At 37.1% G+C, this 17,454-nt stretch overlaps 1 long non-coding RNA gene across 1 annotated transcript; it reads left to right on the forward strand.

The window, feature by feature from the left end:
- Nucleotides 1–1,539: 1,539 nt before the first annotated feature.
- LOC129421427 (uncharacterized) lies at nt 1,540–16,865 on the forward strand. Its single transcript, XR_008637097.2, has 3 exons — nt 1,540–1,647; nt 1,743–1,807; nt 16,246–16,865. It is a non-coding gene; the product is annotated as an uncharacterized lncRNA (long non-coding RNA).
- The last annotated feature ends 589 nt before the right edge of the window (nt 16,866–17,454 follow it).

The raw sequence follows: 17,454 nt of genomic DNA on the forward strand, positions 1-17,454 counted from the left end.
GCTGCAGCCTTCCAATTGAGAAACGACCAGAACTATTTCCTTGCCTTTTTCGAAACAAATATTGTTGCATCCTCCCTTTCTCCCTCGCCACCAGGATTTTCCACAATGGCGCTTGTTTTTCCTCTCTTTTGTGTGAAAATTGACGCTCCAAATCCAAGTAAACCGATGTGTTTAGGTCTGCCGCTTTGTAATACGTCACGCGAGTGACAGCGGAACGCAGCAAATGAGGAAGAGAGAAACGCTCGGATCTGATTGGTGAATGAATAGGGTTTGGTTTTACACTGTGTGAGTTTGAGCAAGTTTGACTGCTATAGCATCCTGGATTGTAATGTAAATACCATAGACAGTAAAAGAAAGGTAAATATAATATATTAAAAATTGCCTTAAAGTGGAATTGAACCTGGATCGCCCGTGTCATAGGTCCATGACACTAACACGGTGCCACAGAGTCACATAACAGAAGTTGCTTTCTACACTCCTTAAGTAGCCTTCAGCAAAATTCATGTTAAAAAAAATTTGTGGAGGAAGTGACGTATGCCGTAAAGCAGTCGAATTTTGTAGTTTTTTTTTGTGCTCTGGTTACTACCCGAAACCCTAAGTTTTAAAGTACGAGGAAAAGCGATACAGACCCCGTCAGGCTATGGTAGACATGTCATTCAACCTATTTTAAGTCGATGTACTATCACAAGGGTCTTGAAAATGTATTATGAAGGTTTAAAAATGACATGGTGTCGCTTTAAAGTAGTGGAGGTGTAGCGAAGGACAGTCAAATTTTGGTTAAATACCATAAAATTACATTTGTAAAAAATAAGACATTTCAATTACAGACTAATAACCTTTACATTACAAATAAAGTGAAATTACTGAACCTAAACATACACTGAAAAAAATGATTCATTGAATTTAATAAATTTTTTTAAGGTAAGTGGTTGCAATCAATTTATTTAAGCTACATTTAAACAAAAGTTTTACATTTTATTTTACGTTACTAATCTTTTTTGTTTAAATGTAGCTTAAATAAATTGATTGCAACCACTTACCTTAAAAATTGATTAAATTCAATGTATCCTTTTTTTCAGTGTATAAGAGTCTGATAAATGTCTGCTCATTTACAAAAAAAAAAAAAAAAACATGCACTTTTACATCTGAATTTCATGTATTATCTTTTCCTTTTATGACAGTAAATAAAGTTTGTGCAACCTGATGACTGATTTTATCTCAGCCTGATCAGTGAATGTTCCTGCAGAGAGCATCTTGTGCGCCACAGTGAAAGCAAGGAAATCTGACCTTTTATCCGAAAGATTTGAACACGCTCAGTGTCATTTTTGTAGAGATCTAAAGTGCAGAGTTCATGTCAAACAATCAAAATCCCCAAAATTTCTGTTTGATGTCTGCATGAAAAGTTCAGATTTTCAATGTCGTCTCAGTCTTAAGGTCTCTGTATACTGTACATTTGTCTGAATACTGTGTGGTGATATAGACAACAATAAAGAGGTCATCAAACAGTAATTTAATAATAAAACGCTTCCTTCTCTTTCTAGTACAGGAGTTCATAGCTGGGCATTGAGCCAAAGGTGTCTAATACAAAGTGCACAGGCGACACAAGAGAGACCTCTGAGCAGCTGAGCTGATCCAAAATCCTTAAAGGTCAGCTGCACTTTCAAAGACTGTATTTGAATATCTTTTAGAGGCACTGTTAAGGGAGGAGGCGTATAATCTCTTCTTTCATCCCTCTCCTCTAGAGCTGCCTGTAATAGAGCTGTGAAAAAGTTTAAAAGAGCATCAATTCTCCTAGGAAGATCTGTAGGTACAGTAATTCATCATTAAACTAATGTTAATAAATAATAATTTTTGTTACAGTCTAAAAAAATTGTATTATTATTTTATTTGAGATCATTTATATTGTATTTAGAGAATACTTTCTCAGTGCTGGATTTTATTGCATGAATAATGCAAACCAGATTTTGTGTTTGTTTGTTTGCTCTGTTTTATTTTTTACATTGGTTGCAAGGTGAGCACTGTATATTGATTTTTATATTGTACTTTATATTTGGTTCTTCTTGGACCAAATTAACAAAGTGACTTTGTTTTTATACATTTTAAACTTTTAACACTTGACAATAATGTTCATTAGTTAACATTAGTTAACAACATTAGTTAACATGAACTAATAAAACTGCACTTATACAGCATTTATTAATCTTTCTTAATGTTAATTTCAACAATTACTACTTTATTAAAATCTTGTTAACTTTAGATAATGCACTGTGAAATAACATGAACAAACAATTACATTTTTTATTTTCTATTAACTAACATTAACAAGGATAAATAAATACTGTACACTGAAAAAAATGATTCATTGAATTTAATAAATTGTTTTAAGGTAAGTGGTTGCAATCAATTTATTTAAGCTACATTTAAACAAAAAAGATTAGTAAAGTAAAGTAAAATAAAAATTTTTGTGTAAATGTAGCTTAAATAAATTGATTGCAACCACTTACCTTAAAAAAATTGATTAAATTCAATGAATCATTATTTTCAGTGTAACAAATGTATTGCTCATAGTTTGTTAATGCTAGTTAATACCTTAACTAATGTTAACTAATGAATCTTATTGTAATGTGTTACTGATGATTTTGAATCTTAATTTTAAGGATTTTCGAAATTTGAAATCTAAGGGCAATGACATCATAATTTTTATATTGCTTAATACTAAATTGTAGTTGGTCACCTTTTTTACCCTCATTTGCATATTGAATTGTGATTGGTGTTCTTTCTCACATTTTTGTATTTTTAAAAATTAAGGTTCTAAAAGGGTTCTTTGCAGTAATGGCATAGAAGAACTATTTTTGGTACTCAATATAGACCTCAATCCATCCAAGATGTACATGACTATTAGCTTTCAGACGTTTACACCCTGGTTACCGGAAGCTATTATACTTTATAGTTTTAAATATGGATATTTTTATGACAAAATCGCATCAATTACCCTCAGAAGGCCTTTATTTACCCAATGGAGTCATGTGGATTCTGTGAATTATGAATGGACTTTTTTCGGCTTCAAAATCCATAGCACTATTTACTACCATTTTATACTATGGGGCTGTTGAATGCTTTATTCTGATTGGTTAAGAAATGTTCCACGGATATGCGTTAGCTTCGTGTCGTGCCGCATTACCACCTTGGATGTGCATTATTTTTGAATAATTCAATGGCCTGTTGTCAATGATCATATTTTCTATAAGTCGCTCGAGAGTATAAGTCACATGAGTCGCATCAGTCAAAAATGCGTTTTAAAGAGGAAAAAACATATATAAGTCGCACTGGACTATACGTCGCATTTATTTAGAAAATGATTTCACAAAATCCAAGCCGAAGAACAGATATTTAGTCTGGAAAGGCAATTATTCAACTAAACAATAACACAGAACTGCAGGCTGAATAGGTGTCCGTACACGTTAACGTAACATAAACAGTTATTTACATGATACATAATAGCATACAGAAGATACCTGAGGGGCTGAATAGGTTAAATTTACACAACAAGCCAAATCAAGTTGAAAAAGGTCCTGAAGTCATTCCACATCACTGAATTTATTGAATTACATAAATATAGGAGCAGCATAGAGCAGACTCTCTCGGCTGTAGACGGTTGTGGTTTCTCTTCGTTCTTATGAAATAATTTTGACATATAAGTCGCACCTGAACTTAAGTTCCAGGACCCGACAAACTATGAAAAAAGTGCGACTTATAGTCCAGAAAATACGGTATTCCTTAAAAGCTTGGAAGAGCCAGGACATTTTCCAATACAACTCAGATAGTGTTTGTCTGACCTTCTTTCGATAGACCCGCCCCACACATATGCAAACCAACGATGAAGGTTAGTAGACACGTTTCTTACTGCTACAAGTGTGTTTTGGTACTCGGCCCGACTCCCTCTTCCAAAGTGTTTTTTTTTTAATCATGCACCCTGCCTTTAACTATCCCTTAAAGGATTAGTCCATTTTCTTAAAAGAAAAATCCAGATAATTTACTCACCACCATGTCATCCAAAATGTTGATGTCTTTCTTTGTTCAGTCGAGAAGAAATTATGGTTTTTGAAGAAAACATTGCAGAATTTTTCTAATTTTAATGGACTTTAATAGAACCCAACATTTAATACTTAACTCAACACTTAACAGTTATCTAGCGAAACGATTGTCATTTTTGTCAATAAAAATAACAAATATACACTTTTAAAGCACAACTTCTCGTCGTGTAGATCCGGTCGTGATGCGCCAGCTGACCCCATACGTCACCGCAATACGTCATGACGTCAAGAGGTCACAGAGGACGAACGCGAAACTCCGCCCCAGTGTTTACAAGCGTCTTGAAAGAGGACCATTCCTACGTTGTTGTATGTCAACTGATACTAATTAATGTCTTTGTGGCAGTTTATTGTTTAAAATGGTCCGCAAATGTGCGTTTTATATATGTAACACGTGACCTCCCTACGTCACTACGCATTTACGTTAGGTCGAGCTGGACCGGACCTAGACGAAAAGTTGTGGTTTAAAAGTATATATTTTTTTATTAAATGTTAATAAAACATTAAAAAAAGTTAAGTATTGAATGTTGGGTTCTATTAAAGTCCATTGGAGTTGGAAAAATTCTGCAATGTTTTCTTCAAAAAACTTAATTTCTTCTGGACTGAACAAAGAAAGACATCAACATTTTGGATGACATGGTGGTGAGTAAATTATCTGGATTTTTCTTTTAAGAAAATGGAATATTCCTTTAAGGTTTTTTAAAGAACTATTTCTTTCACAAGGAACATTTTGAAACCTTTAATTTTAAAAATATATAGCATGTTATCTCTCTCCAGCTTTCTCTTTCTCCATCTATGTGTATTTACGTTTGCAGTTCTACCTAAGACTTTTAACTAACACAATTCTCTAGGCTTTCACACACACTGATGTCTCATTCAGAAAATGCAAATCTAGTTATTTTTTATCAGAAAATTAATTCTCCCTAAGAGGAATTAATAAAACAGATGAAACTTTCCTAAATAATGTCCCTTTGCAGTAACTCAAAAGAGAATATTTTTGGTCCGTTTGTTTGTCAGTTCTTTTTATTAGCATTTTTATTGCATTTTATATAAATACTCCACTGTGTTCAGTGAAACGATTGTAAAGTGGATTGAGGGAGTTTCAATATAAAGTTGCTCTGAAGGCAAGAAATTTTATCCGAAGTTCTGCTCGCGTATATTATTAGCTTCTCAAATCTTTATTGCAAATATCAGACAGTCATTGCTAGTAATGGCCCACTAGTCAGTGTCAGGCATTATACATTATAACCCATTAACCCAGAAAAGGGTTTTTAATAAAGGCTCATGCTGCCGGGTACACTACTCTCAAAGCGCTGGGGGTCATTTTGGATCTCTCGCAAAGCAATATTTCACCAGCGAGGCTGTATGAAGGTGTGCTTTGTAGGCAATTATTTGCCTATTAATTTTTAACTTTGTCGCCGCTGCTCAATAAATAAACAAAGGTGCCTAATGAAACAAATTGGTTCCAGCAAAAAATTATTGTTAATAAATCATTCAGGACAAGGCCATGGATTATACACGACGTGTCTCCCGAGAGCTCGCTGAAATCCACGCCATGGTACTACTCAAAAGGGCTCTCGTAATCAATATTCAACCGTGTTGTTTCATGGCCAAGAGGAACATGATACTTGTATGTATGAAATCGGCTCAGATGATTTATCGACTGCTCTCCACTATTAAAAAATCATAAGCAGGTAAATAAAAGAAATATAGCAGTTTGGAAACTTTGAATCTGATGATGAGCATCTTATTTCATTGAATTCCTCAATGCTGGAATGCATCAGATGGCTCACATGATTTTATTAAAGAATGCATCACAGTTTACTATCCTCCACTGTGTCATCAACACTGTTTGCATTTAATTATGTGCTATGAATTGCAAGTGTGGCACACAAAATTAACAAGCGCGCTGTGAAATGTCACACCAGCCCAGTCTCTGAGGTTAATGAGCATCTTTTGGAGGATCTGTGGAAACGTCACACGGATCTCTAGGTCATCAAGACCCCTTTCCCCTTCATCCTCTGACATTTCCGTCTCTACAACGAAAAAGCAAGCAAACCTGGTCGGACCCAGCCAGCCAGGCTGTTAACCTTTCCCAACGCCTTATTCAGACCACCAAGGCTGGTCTTGTTCATTATCTTTCCTTTTAAATTGTCAGATCATGTCCTTTAAACTAAAGCCTCTGGCTATAATAACACCACACGGTCAGTCGCTAATCACCACATGCCTCGGGTTGACAGCCGTGCGTCGAACACGCCAGTAAATGGTTATGGATGAGGCTGAGTGTTACTCCATCATGTGAGAGACTGAGGTTTGAAAGCATGATGATGGAGAGGGTTTTCAAAACTTTACAATGACCCCAAGGTGAGAAACATGGAAGTCTGTGGCAAGGTGGATAGAATGAGTGACAGATCTCATAAATATATCTGATTATACAACGGATCGTTCTGGTCCTGGATATTGACTGGTCACTGTTCCTGGTTGTACAATAGCACACCTAAGACATCTTATCCTAACTGGGTATCACTTCCCAGCACCCATAGTAGATCACTAATTTTGCATGGGAACCTCTACATATCGATTATTAATCTTGGCCATAGGTGACACCTAACAGATTCTGAAAATGAATCATTAATAAATACTGTAGACAAATATTGCTCATTGCTAATTCAACCTAATGCATTCACTAATGAAAGGGATGTGACTGTCGAAATGGTAGCATATTTAACCCATCCCAGTGAGCAATTCGGAGAAAGATGCCTTACTTTCCGTCTCTCTAACCATTAGGCCACGACTGCCCACTAAAGTAAGGGTTGGTAACTTTATTGTAAAATGCTACCAGATAACGGCAAAAGCATATTTTTTTTATCCTTTTGGAGTTTCTTTCATAATTCAAGGCTGAAGCATGTACATAAAAACTTTATGTAAGCATTTGCAGTTCGTTAGACTTTCTTTCACATTTTGATTTATGGAAATATGCTTTTGTGTCAGTTTATGTTTCATTTATTTGCTTTAAATACGTCTGTTTCTGTATTGTCACATCTTTAACAATGGTAGGTCTAAGTTTTATATAAAAAGGTCATGTTTTTTCATTCAAAGCAATTGCTCCACATTAAAAGCATTCCAGTGCCTCAGCGCCGTTAGCTCTGACGGTGCACATGCAGCGCTTCACACAATCTGTTCACATCTTTGTCCATCCAACCTGACCCACGTGCATTTTTATGTATTTTACGAGTTGGCCAATTCATATGAATTTATAAAAAGTGAATCATACAAAAATATTAGGGATGCATCGATATGGAAATTTTGGCCGATACCGATAACCGATAACTCTTTAAATTTGGGGGGCGATAACCGATATCTGTAAGCCCATAAATATTCATATTATTTTCACAATGAAAAACTCGCAGACCGCGGACATCTTGTCTTTGCGCTAGACTAGCATACTCTTCTTAAGCCCGCAACACGTGTCATCTTCGTGCTATGTCACAGAAAGGACCAATCAAAACTCCACATGGCCAGCAATGAGCAAGTGAAGTGGTTGAACAAACCAAAATAATCCATAATTTATCGGCTTTCATATATCGGCCTAATTTTGCTATCAGACCGATAACCAATAATATTAAAAATAAGCAGTTATCGGCCGATAACTATATGTCGGCCGATATATCGTGCATCCCTAAAAAATATACAATTATTATTAAAAAATATATAATAATAATACCTCACCCCTAACCCCACCTTAAAGTGATACTCCAGCTAATTATCAAAATTACTTCATGATTTACTCACCCTCAAGCAATCCGAGATAAACATGTCCATTGTCTTTCAGACACATTTGGAGTTATTTTAGTGAATGCCATTGCTTTTCCAAGCTTATAATGGAAGAACACAGGGATCAGGGAACAACTGACTTTGAAGCCCAAAAAAGTGCATCCATCCTTCACAGAAGTAATCCTTACGGCTCCAAGGGTTTAATAAAGGTCATTTGCGGGTAATCGATGCAATATTGTACCAAAAATATCTATATTTTAAACTTTATGAAGTATAATAACTAGGGGTGTCACGATTCTCCAAATCCTCGATTCGATTATATTTTCGATTCTAAGGTCACGATTCAATCCGATTTCCGATTTTTACATATTTTTTATATGGCATATAATTTAGACAAAAATTATATGCCATTATTTATTATTATCGTTATAATACTTTAACATTAACATGCACATTGCACAACTCGCATGGGGGTTTGTGACCTTCACTTAACGCGAGAGCTTGTAGAGAGAGGATTCCTTCTTGCACGCACATGGACTATGCGCGGTTGGCAGTTACATGGATCGGGCGGATGACGTGACGAAAAATAATATTTTAATTAAATTCGGGTGGGTGCCGGATCGACTGCTAGTTATTAGCTCTGTCCTTCTAAGCATGCGACATCTCTGTCTTTCATAGTGGCAGCCTCAGAAGTTCAAGAAAAGAACTGAAATGAGACGGTCTAGCCTTCTGAGGACCCAAAATTTGCGTCACCTGCTGCACACGCCCCCAGTAGCACCCACCGCGCCTGTCACCAGAAAACAGCGGAGACATTTCTGACTTATTAAAATAAATATGTAATCAGAAAAATATTAATTTATTTTAGAACATATGACACATTGATGTAGATAATGTATTCAACAGCATATCAAATAATCAACCTAGAAATATACGCAACATAAACAGAATAATATTAACACAAAACATAACTTATAATACTAAAACAGTGACAAGAAAAAGTTTTCTAATAAATACACACTTTTATTTAATAAAACTTTTAATTGTTTGGGATATCCTCGGCTGTTAAGGATACATTCGTTCTATCATTAACAGCGCGGAGAAATGAGGACGCATTTTGACACAGCTTTTATCAACGCTGGCGAAGAAGGAACGTGGCAAACTCAAAAAATGAGAATTAAAAACAAAGGAAATAGAATGTCAGAAAGGGTTGCGTGGAATAAGTTTTACAACGTGGTAAATCAGGATGACACCAGTGCAGGCTATGTAATTCGTGCGTTTAATTGAGGCTATTTATTTATTTATTTTTGTCCCTGTGCGCCGATCGGAGACGGAGTTCACTGCTGATATTCTAGAGCTTTCTAGTCTCGCGGCTGTCATCAGCAGCGCCTTGCATCGCCCAGTCAGCGGATGGCGGGCGGGTGCAGTTTTGAAAACTGGTCAGAAACGGTGGTGCGCATGGATGGTGGACGGATGATGAGTTTTGTTATGCGGTTGCGGATGAAATAATAGTCCATCCGCGCATCTCTAACATGGACTTAATGCGCGTGTCTTGGACTCCTAGCATCTGAAATAAATCCAGCATAGTAAGCAGCTGCGCTTCTCTCTGTCTCACGTGCACGTGCTCGCATCTGTCCGAAGTCTGAACATAAACTAAAGTAGTAATCCTTATGTATTTGTTCAGTTTTATGCGTTTCATGCAAGCTGAGGCAAACTATCCTTTTGTTTAAAATATAAGTTAACCCGCTGCATCTTTGCGCCTCCCTCACTATCGCGCACGTGCAGAGAGCTGCACTCTGTCCAAAGTCAGATCACTGGTAATCCTGTTTATGATATGCATTTCAAGAAGTTGTAGCATCCCTAGTGTTTAAAATATGATCGCGTTCCGCTGGACAGATGTTTCTAAAGGCATCTCTGAGAGTTTTTTTCCTCGCTTGGCAAGCCGACCGGACGTGAAATGGGGGCGTGGCAGCATCGACGATCCCATTTTTTAATTTGAAGTTCGAAGCTGTGACTTAATTTCGATCGATTTTGATTTAAAATCGAAATCGTGACACCCTTAATAATAACTACACTGTAAAAAATCCTTTAAAAACAGTTAATTTCTGTAAAATACCGTAAAATAATGGGCACAATAAATTACAGAAATTTTCCGTAATACAAAAAAACAGATTATTTATGTAATTTTACGTTTCCGGTAACAACACCATGTTGAACTCATGCAAGTCATTGTGCAAAATATCCATGGCCACGAACACTAACTATGCTATAAATCTCTAGTAAATCATGTGAGACCAAGATTGCGCAGCTACCGGAAGCTAGTTATTACAGTTTATAATTTTTGAAATAATGGATATTTTTCCTACACAAACCCATCAATTACCCATAAAAGACTTTTATTAACCCATCGTCTAAAGGATCATGAACATGTATATCTCGGATTGCTTGAGGATGAGTAAATCATGGGGTAATTTGGATATTTGGCTGGAGTATCCCTTTAACCTAATGTCAGAGGGCAAATCGTAAAAAAATTGGTCATAGTTAATGAGTCGTCCGAATTCATTCGAATAAGTCCCCTCGATAAAATATGTAATGTACATTACATTGTGTTGGTCCGTCCATAAACAACCCACTACCCAAATGAAATCAAAATAATATTCATGAAAAATGATGGCGGTGTGAATGTACAGTTATGCTTAAAATTATTCTCGCTTTAATTTAGTATATATTTAGAGTAAAACGTTCTGTATTTTCATTCAAAATATTTACCTGGGGTTCAAAATGCGAAGCAGCCAAATGTTGCATATTAGTTTTCGGGCGCACTGTGATTTTGTGCAGACACGAGATCATCGAGTTGAAATTAAATGAAATTGAAATGAAATTAATTTGATCTGTATAGTGTGTATCTGAATTCATTAGTTATTCCCAAAAGAAATACGACAATGTGGTTATTTAATTTAGTAACTTTTTAGTTATTCATTGAATTTCCAGTAAAAGCAACCACATTGTGCTATCGTGACCAAGATATATTGGCCACCTTCAGAATCCTCTGCTTTTGCTGCATTGGATCCTTTATGATCCATGTAAAAATAGATAAATACCATCAATCCAAGTGCCTACGCACAGAGTCAACTTACAATTTCTTTAAGAAGCGTGCAATACGCATAAACAAGCTGACTCTGCCGAATGCATTAAACCTTACAAGAATGATTGAACATGAACAGAGCAGGTTGATGAATGCCGTTGTTTTGAAAGGGCGTTGTTCTGTATTGCCTTTGCATGCCCGTCACAGTGAATTATTGACATCGGTGCATCACAGCGGCGTGGCAAAAGAGGCACGTGTAGCTCCCTGCTTTTATTTAATGCCCTTTTTATTACCTGCATAAATAAAGCGCTGTTAAGAGTTGACTGAAGCAGCACATGTGGCTAAGTATGTACCCCGCAGCTCGCATGCTGTTGCAGTTCTTGTCACACAAGGGCAAAGGAACGCTGTGCTATTTGGTAATGCCAAGAGATTAGCTTAAACAGACTGGAATTTAAGTCACAACGGGGACTGTATAGAAATGTTTGCTGCATAAAAAGTACTTCTACCACTGGTTTTACAGACAAGGCTTAAGGTTAGTCATAGATTTGAGCTGTGTCAACTGAAAATAACTTGGACTGCCACTTCTTAAAATACACCAGTGCCATTGATTTGTTTAACATTTTTCTTAAGGCATGTTTACAACAGATGCTTAAACATTTTAATTTAACTAGTTTAGCTAAGCCTTGTCTGTGGTCCAACATTTGTAAAGCATTGACACAGTTTATTTTTCAGCACCAAAATGGTTCACCATGCTGAAGTAAACACAAATATCTTTTGTCAAACACAGAAATTTAACAGGGTTCTACGGGTCCTTGAAATCCTTTGAAGTTTGTGAATCTGGGGGAAAAATTCAAGGCCCTGAGAAGTTTTTGAAAATATACATAGATACAGGTCATTGAAAGTGCTTGAATCTATTTTATGCAATAATTTTTCTTGAAAAAAATCCATATAATTCCCTGTGTAGTGTAGGATAATATCATACAAATTCTAACTTTTTATAAAGCACACCTGCTAAACTGTTCGTTTTAAATGCTTATATCTTCTGTATGCGAATGTTGATTCATACCAAAATGCATTTTTGCATAGTTGTTTTTGACATGAAAACGTGACTGTTGTTCCCTGAGAAGGGAACAAGGCGCTGCGTCTCCCTTGCCATACTTCCTGCGTCCCTGTAATGCCGTCTTTGGCAATATTTCATGTAGCGATATACTTCCTGGCTCCCGCGTCACTGTGTCTTTCTCATTAAGCCTCACTATTGGTTGAATTTGATATACACATTCAGACGCTCTTACCCCTGAAGGTGTCCCCAAAGTGTCACCGCAGTGACGCAGCGTGAGTTCCCTCGAAAGGGAACTGTAACAATGTATCTTAAAAGGTAACACGATGTAACCTTGCTCTCACTTGAAATGTGTCCCCACATTAAGTCCTTGAATTTGAGGTTATTGGACCTGAAAAGCCTTGAAAGGTCCTTGAATTTGAAGTTAACTAAGGTGTGGGAACCCTGATTTAATAATATTCTAATAAATAATATTGAAAATAGACCCGAATCCTGTGAGGTTTGGATCACAACCCAGCAGTTAAACATCACCTGCTCTATAAAACCACAAAATAGGAAAATTCAAGGCCACACTGATTACTATCAGCTAAATCACCTTCAGTGTTTTAATGAAACATTGTCTTACAGCCGTCAGGACACACATATAACTGAGTCTTATTATAGCTCTGTAGACACTCTGCTCGCCAAAGCGAGAGCTAAATGAGGAGATGAGGACAATCTAAGAGTATCACATCTCTAATGTCACTCATTCGACCTACACAAGGAGACACGGAGGTGAAGGGCATGGTGCCAAAGCACATTGACTTCTTCACCCATCTACTCTCTCTCTCTTTCAATACCTTCTCTCTCTGGTTCTCTCTTTTCTCGCATTGGTAACAAAGGCCCTTGTCAACCATTAATCTCAGTTGGGCGGGAATGGTGCATCCTTGTTTTACTAGCCACACTATGAAATAGTAATGACTCTTCTCCCGTCCGTTGTTTTGCCTTGTTATTCAGGTTTTGTGGGCGTGTGTCTATAGGGAGAGAGGAAAGAGAGGTCTATAATCTGAATAAACTCACTTGTTTGTCTCCTGTTTGGATTGCTAATGTAACGTCTGCACTTAACAAATTTGCCCGAGCACTAAGCAGCAACACGTGCTGCATATCACTTAGTTGTTAAGGAGATCCTTTAGCACAGAAAGTGAAAGTGCGACATGTTTGTCAAGTATACTTAAAAATGTGACTTCAGCCTAGACTACAACCTATACGATTGTTTAGGTTGTTTTTCCATTCTCGAAAGATGCAGCGAAACTTAAAGGAACGGTATGTAAGAAATGTATATCAATTAATCATAAAATTGCCTTGATATGTCACTAGAAATCATTTTCATTTCAAATACTTATATCACTGACAACAGTGGTCTGGCCAGGATATTGTCATTTAAAAAGTGGAGTTGCAGCCCTCAACTGATGTTTATGTTGTCATGTTGTGTATTGGCCACCATCTGTGTGATTGCAGTACCAGTTTTAGCCACAAGTTTTATTGTTGCAATACCAGTTTTGGCCACAATCCTACATACTGTTCCTTTAATATTCAGGTTATGAAATTATGTTTTGGGCAGTCCCTCCAGAAAAACGTGATTATGCGGTCGCATGATTCAATGCATAATCAGCCAAAGTCAGCATATTTACGCATTTTTTAAATACGCCGCACTTTCGCCGCATAAATTGCAGATTTCTGCTCTCAAAATATGCAGGGCTTGCATGATTTCATTAACCTAACCTAACCCTAATCCCCGCAATTTCGTAGCAAAAAGTCATATATATCTTAGCAGAAAGTTGAACAATTTTGCATTTACTTCACACATGCGCAGCCATGTCCCCTGTTGTCATGGGAATGTTGGGAAGTGACGTAATTACGCGACGTGAACATCAAGAAAAAGCTGCAAACAGTTTTTGCGAGTTTACGCAGTTTTTGCGAGTTCACGCAGTTTTTGCAAGTTCACGCAATTTCATCGCATAAAATTGCATAAATATCCTGCATAGTCCATCGCATTTTTTAAGAAAACGTGCCGCAAAATCAAGGATTTTTGCCCGCAACAATCACAAAAAAACTCACAGTTTTTCTGGAAGGGCTGATTGGAGTATCATTTTAATATTACAATGATGAGATGTATTATTGGGATATGATTTGCGATATAATATGATTGTATTTATATTACACATTACATTATTCAGAAATTTTGAGCAAACCGCGAGCATATACAAAACAGTGGATGGATTTATATGAAAAAAATGTGCAAAAATAATATGTAAAGTTCAGATCCAGTGTCGCCAGAAGAAGTGATACTGTACATCATCTTTGAATGTGCAATAGCATGTGCCGTCTTGTGTCTTGTGGCCCATTTGGATCATTATCGCTGTGTCCGAAATCTCTAAAATACTGCCTTCGGAGGCATTTGAAGGCATCAAGGCACATCCGAATCCAATGTTTGGTTTACTTTCTGTCTCCTGAGATACCTTCATTGGGTGCATCCCAATTGAGGGCCTGTGGCCTTCCAAGGCCGTATTTGAAGGTAAATGACATCACCGGGCCACGACAAAGACTGCCCCAATTCAAAGGCTCCTTCACATACAAGCCTCCAAATGTGGCCTTGTTCCCCCTGAAACTAGAGATCCATAGATGTATCCTTCACAGCCTTGGCTATCCCAGATTCAATGCATGTCTGTGACGTCTGGGTATTTTAAAAATAAACATTCAAACCTGTAGTTAAATAAAAGTGTATATTTTGCAAATTAAAGGTCCTTGACTGTTTTACTATTATAAATGATGTTTTAGTGATTTGATTATTATTGCTGCAATATTGTGCGTTTTGTCTTTTGCTTTTGTATATTTCTAAGGTTTGTGAATTTTACATACTGTTGGATAGTTTAATCTTCCTCAATATGTTATATTAAAAAAAACTGCCTTCATATTTATTTTTAAAAGTCTGATAGGTCTCAACTGTTGTGTCGCTCTGACAAGCATAGTGGGAGGGAACAGCAAGTGACGCAACTCCCCTCGTAGGCTAGACCGTATTTTTGCATTTTCTGCTAGAAATTAGTATTGTAGTTTCAAATATGGGTTATCACATATTTCAAAACAGAATTCTATTACGCTGCCTATAAAAGCTGTCCGAATGCATTTCCCAGAGCTGCCTTTATGCCGTCGAAGTCATTGCCCTCGTGAGGCAGCGAGGCAACAAGTCAGCTGCCTTAGTTTTCAAATGTCAGCTTTCGGCGTGAAGCGTTGTTGGCTCTTGTGATCGATTGCGTCATTCTAATGTTCAGGTTTATGTTTGAGAGAGCTGACTGTGTGCATTGCGTTTACTGTACATCGTAATAAGCTGCTTGCACAAAGAAAGGTTGTTGTTTTTGAAGGACAATCTTATATTTAATCCATCCTGGTGAGTAATGAACACTTGCACTGCAAGTCCTGAACACAGACACAGACACACACACACGGACAATGTCATGCTACTTTATTTATACTTTTACAATGACACTGTTTTCCTATCCACCCTGCACAGAATTAAGATGAATGGATGATGAACGGTTGTCTCTTTTTATAAGAATAAACACTATAATATGTTATTTTAACCCATTAACCCAGAGAAGATGTATTTTATGTAATGTTTCTAACATTTTAATCATAATTAATAATCCATGTAATTATTAAATAGAGATTTTTAATTAAAATAATTAAACATTTAATTGCAACCAATCTATACACTGATTTATATACTACTTAAAGTCTATTCATGGTATCTAGCGCTTCTCATATTATTGCCTCTTTAAGATAAAGTCGCTTTGGATAAAAGCATCTGCTAAATGCCGAAATGTGATGTAATGTAAATGTAATTCCTGGCTTTATTTCAAACTCTATAAAACCAACCTGAACAGTGAACAGAGTATGAATATATTATCGCAAGATATGCAGTCATTTAATAATAATTTAACTTTCAGAAACTTGGCCACGTGCTAACCTTCTGCTATTTATGTTGTGTTTCACGGGTGATATTTCACTTTGTTCTTCAATTTTTGCTAAACGCCCCATGTGATTTTCATACATACAGTAAATTATCCAAACAGTGATATGTCAGATTCAATGAATGCATAAACAGCTTAAAAAAATTGATGGTGTTAAACATATTTCATTAATGTGATCTTTAACAGCTCAGGGACCAACACTACTTAAATATCTGTGATCTCTTTTTATTGCAGTTGGATGGGACCCTGAACGGTAAATCTGCTCTGTGCTTCAGATGATGTATGGAGAAGACACGAGGTGTGGCGCAAACAGAAGCACTGATTTACTACCAGGAGTCAAAAAGGCACCCATGGTACTCAGAATCTGTCAACAAATCACCTCCTTACATATATTGGTACCACACCGGCACTAATCCAAACCCCAGTGATCTGCCTTGCTGTCTACTACAAGTCAGCTTCTTTTTAAAGCATCATAACTGAAATGGAAACTCATACGTATGATTTGAAACACTCCACATAGGCAGCAACTCTGTGTGATTCAAATAACATAGATTTGTTTACACTCACAGCCCCTTTCTCCTTCAGAACTGCCTTTATTCTACGTGGCATTGATTCAACAAGGTGCTGAAAGCATTCTTTAGAAATGTTGGCCCATATTGATAGGATAGCATCTTGCAGTTGATGGAGATTTGTGGGATGCACATCCAGGGCATGAAGCTCCCATTCCACCACATGCCAAAGATGCTCTATTGGGTTGAGATCTGGTGACTGTGGGGGCCATTTTAGTACAGTGAACTCATTGTCATGTTTAAGAAACCAATTTGAAATGATTCGAGCTTTGTGACATGGTGCATTATCCTGCTGGAGGTAGCCAACAGAGGATGGGTACATGGTGGTCATAAAGGGTTGGATATGGTCAGAAACAATGCTCAGGTAGGCTGTGGCATTTACGATGCCCAATTTGCACAAGGTGCCTAAAGTGTGCCAAGAAAATATCCCCCACAGCATTACACCACCAGCAGCAGCAGCCTGCACAGTGGTAACAAGGCATGATGGATCCATGTTCTCATTCTGTTTACGCCAAATTCTGACAGAAAACAAGAAATTGAGACTCATCAGACCAGGCAACATTTTTCCAGTCTTCAAGTGTCCAATTTTGGTGAGCTCGTGCAAATTCTAGCCTCTTTTTCCTATTTGTAGTGGAGATGAGTGGTACTCGGTTGGGTCTTCTGCTGTTGTAGCCCATTCGCCTCAAGGTTGTGCGTGTTGTGGCTTCACAAATGCTTTGCTGCATACCTCGTTTGTAACGAGTGGTTATTTAAGTCAAAGTTGCTCTTCTATCAGCTTGAAAACGTCAGCCCATTCTCCTCTGACCTCTATCATCAACAAGGCATTTCACCCACAGGACTGCTGCATACTGAAATGTTTTCCCTTTTCACACCA

The sequence above is a fragment of the Misgurnus anguillicaudatus genome, chromosome 4, assembly GCF_027580225.2.
Source record: "Misgurnus anguillicaudatus chromosome 4, ASM2758022v2, whole genome shotgun sequence".
Lineage (NCBI taxonomy): Eukaryota > Metazoa > Chordata > Actinopteri > Cypriniformes > Cobitidae > Misgurnus > Misgurnus anguillicaudatus.